This window comes from Canis lupus, chromosome 13, assembly GCF_048164855.1.
Source record: "Canis lupus baileyi chromosome 13, mCanLup2.hap1, whole genome shotgun sequence".
Classification (NCBI taxonomy): Eukaryota; Metazoa; Chordata; class Mammalia; order Carnivora; family Canidae; genus Canis; species Canis lupus.
The window spans coordinates 18,542,729-18,547,005 of NC_132850.1; positions in this window are offsets into that span (position 1 = coordinate 18,542,729).

Genomic DNA, 4,277 nt, shown 5'->3' on the forward strand with positions numbered 1-4,277 from the left:
CCCCCAGCGGGGCCTGAGCAGTCATCCCCCACCTGCTCCAACAGGAACGGGCCCTCACACCTGTCACCCCTAGGACGCCCCGCCCCCCCTTAGGGAGCTCCGTGTGCTCCCTCTGTGCCATCTCCCCGGGGTCAGAGCTGGGTTAGACCCAAGGGAAGAGGTGGACGGGGCCTGAGGGCCAGAGCTTGCTCTTTCTACGCTGTCAGGTCTGCTGCAGAAATTCAGGAGATCTGGGAATTTATTTATTAATTTACTCATTCTTTTATTTATTTATTCACTTTTTAGATTTAATTCTAGGTCATTAACATACAGTGCAATATTGGGTTCAGGAGTAGAATTTAATGATTCATCACATGCATACAACAGCTAGTAAAGGAGTCTAAGGATTTTTTGTTCTTTTTTTTTTTAAAGATTTTATTATATTTTTTTATCTTTTAAGTAATCTCTACCCCCAGAGTGAGGCTGGATCTCACAACCCAAGATCAAGATGGCCTACCAGCTCTTCTAGCCAGGTTCCCCTGAAGTGAAATTCTTAAAATAGATAATTATTTGGAGATAGTGAGTGATGAGGGAACAGGGCTAGCTGAGGACAAAGCACAAGCTGATATCCCACAAATGACCCCCACCCGGGGTGGGATCTGTGCAGCATCCTTTAGGAAGTTTCCAATTGTCTTAAAGTTAATGTCCTGCTAGAGGGAAAAGTGCTCTTTAACTGGAGAATGGCTAGGTCTCCAGTATCTTGTAGGTCCTCCTTATCTAATGAAAATCCTTCTGAAATCTCCCTTTTCCTTACCTCCCCCACTGGCCACTATATAGTCAGCCACTCCTTGCAAGCCCAGGGCAGCCGCTCTGCCTGCCCTTGGGTTCTGTCCCCAGGCTTTAATAAAACCACCATTTTGCACCAAAGGCATCCCATGAATTCTTTCTTCGTCATTAGCTCCGGACCTCACTTGTATTCCAAAACTTCTTCAGTAAGCATGTAGAGAAAAATCTCTTATAAAATTTCTCAGACTGGGGGCCTGGGTGCCTCAGTGGTTGAGCATCTGCCTTTGGTTCAGGGCGTGGTCCTGGGGTCCTGGGATCGAGTCCCCCATCTGGCTCCCCACAGGGAGTCTTCTCTCTCTGCCTGTGTCTCTGCCTCTCTCTGTGTGTCTCTCATGAATGAATAAATAAATAAAATCTTAAAAATAATTTCCCAGACCAATTCATAGCTTTGTAAACAGTTTTGGAAGTAAAGCATTTATGTTGTTAAAATTGATCCATTAAAAAGTTGATAAAGTAAACTGAAAGAAAGTCAACATTTTTCCCACCTGAAAAATTTATGTCATTTACATAATGCTTTGTATTTTCTTTTAAATACACTCTACCCTGTATTTGATGGACGGTTTCTGATGTAGTCAAGTTTCAAAGGGAAAATACAGAATATCCCGACTTTACATTATTTTCCTCAAAAAGACCCAAGCAAGTTTAACTTGGAAGTCATTCTAGATATTTTTATTTTTAGATTTTGTTTTTAGATTTATTTTAGATTTTTAGATTTATTTTTAGATTTTTATTTTTAGATTTATATTTAGATTTAGAAGGCTAGTGACTTGGGCCTTCACTTTTTTCCCACTAATTTCACATCTTAACTAGAACCGTAACTCAATTGGTACCTAAAACACTGAGCCAGATACTGAAATATTATGGTGAGACTGAAAAATATAGTTCTATATTTTTAAAATGTGGTTGTCAGAAATGAATTATCTGAAGAAAACTGGGAAGAGAGAGACACTCCTCATCATTTGCATTAATTGGTTTCTAAACAGGTGCAAAAGTCTGACACAACCAGCCAAGGTGGGTAGGGCAATGATATTGTCCACCTTTCATAGATTCCAGCCCTTTAGTTAGGACAGTCCATACACCAATCACGCACAATATTTTGGGAAACAATCTTACTCTACCTAGGCTTGTAATTTTGACTCATATATCTAACTTTATTTTCTTTTTTAAAAAATTAAATTCAATTAATTAACGTAAAATGTGTTATTTATGTCAGAGGTAGAGGTCAGTGATTCATCAGGCTTATGTAAGACCCAGTTCTCATTGCATCCCGTGCACTCTTCAATGTTCATCACCCATTTATCCCATCCCCTATCCCCCCTCCCCTCCAGCAGCCTTCAGTTTGTTTCCTATGGTTAGGAGTCTCTTATGGTTTGTCCCCATCTCTGATTTTGTCTTGTTTTTATTTTTTTTCCCTTCCCCTATGATCCTTTGTTTTGTTTCTTAAATTTCACCTAAGAGTGAGACCATATGATAATTGCCTTTCTCTGATTGATTATTTTGCTTGGTATAATTTCCTCTATTTCCACCTATCTCCTTGCAAAAGGCAAGATTTCATTTTTTTGATCATTATTCCATTATATATATGGAATTATTCATATATATATATATATATACCATATCTTCTCTATCCACTCATCTGTCAATGGACATCTGAGCTCTTTCCATAGTTTGGCTCTTGTGGACACTGCTGCTATAAACACTGGGGTGCAGGTGTCCCTTGAGATCACTATGTTTGTATCTTTGGGGTAAATGCTTAATAGCACAATTGCTGGCTTGTAGGATAGCTGTATTTTTAAGTTTTTGAGGAACCCCTTTACTGTTCTCCACAGTGGCTGCACTAGTTTGATTTCCCACCAACAGTATGAGAGGGTTCGCCTTTCTCTGCAGCCTCACCAATATCTGTTGTTTCCTCAGTTGTGAATTTTAACCATTGTGACCAGTGTGAGGTGGTATCTCATTGTGGTTTTCATTTCTGTTTCCCTGATGCCAAATGGTGTGGAACATTTGGTCATGTGTCTGTTGGCTGTTTGTATGCCTTCCTTTGAGAAATGTCTGTTCTTGTCTTCTACCTTGTTCTTCTATTTCTTGGCTGGATTTTTTGTTTTTGTGGGTGTTGAGTTTGATAAGTTCTTAAAATTTAAATTCAATTTTCCAATATATGGTATAACACACAGTGCTCATCACATCATATGCCCTCCTTAATGCCCAACACCCAGTTACACATTTTGGATAGTAGTCCTTTATCAGATAAGACATTTGCAAATATCTTCTCCAGTTATGTAGGTTGCTTTTGGGTTTTGTCCACCGTTTCCTTTGCTATGCAGGCTTTATATCGTGATGAAGTCGCAATGGTTCATTTTTGCCTTTGTTTTTCTTGCCTTTGGAGACATGTCTAGCAAGAAATTGCTGTGGCCGAAGTCACAATGGTTGCTGCCTGTGTTCTACCTTAAGATTTGGATGGATTCCTATCTCGTGTTTAGGTCTTTCGTCCATCTTGAGCCCATTTTTGTTTATGGTGTGAGGAAATTGTTCAGTTTCATTCTTCTGCACGTGGCTGACCAATTTTCTGAATACCATTTGTTGAAGAGACTGTCTTTTTTCCAGTAGATTGTCTTTCCTGCTTTGTTGAATATTAGTTGACCATGAGTTGAGGGTCCACTTCTGGATTCTCTATTCTGTTCCATTGATCTATGTGTCTGTTTTTTGCCAGGACCACACTGTCTTGATGACCACAGCTTTGTAGTACAACCTGAAATCCGGCATTATGATGCCCCGGCTCTGCTTTTCTTTTTTAATATTCCCCAGGCTATTCAGGGTCTTTTCTAATTCTACACAAATGTTAAGATGATTTGTTCCAACTCCCTGAAGAAAGTCCATGGTATTTTGATAGGGATTGCATTAAATGTGTAAATTATCCACGTTGCATTGACATTTTCACAGTATTAATTCTTCCAATCTATGAGCATGGAATATTTTTCCATCTCATTGTGTCTTCCGCAATTTCTTTCAGAAGTGTTCTGTAGTTTTTAGGGTATAGATCCTTTACCTCTTTGGTAAGGTTTATTTCTAGGTATCTGATGCTTTGGGGTGCAATAGTAAATGGGATTGACTCCTTAATTTCTCTTTATTCAGTCTCATTGTCAGTGTATAGAAATGCCACTGATTTCTGGGCATTGATTTTGTAGCCTGCCATGCTGCCAAATTGCTGTATGAGTTATAGCAATCTTGGCATGGAGTTTTTTGGATTTTCTATATACAGTATTATGTCATCTGCAAAAAGGGAGAGTTTGACTTCTTCTTTGCCAATTTGAATGCCTTTTATTTCATTTTGTTGTCTGATTGCTGAGGCTGAGGACTTCTAGTCCTATGTTGAATAGCAGTAGTGAGAGTGGACATCCCTGTCTTGTTCCTCATCTTAGGGGAAAGGCTCTCAGTATTCCCCCATTGTATGA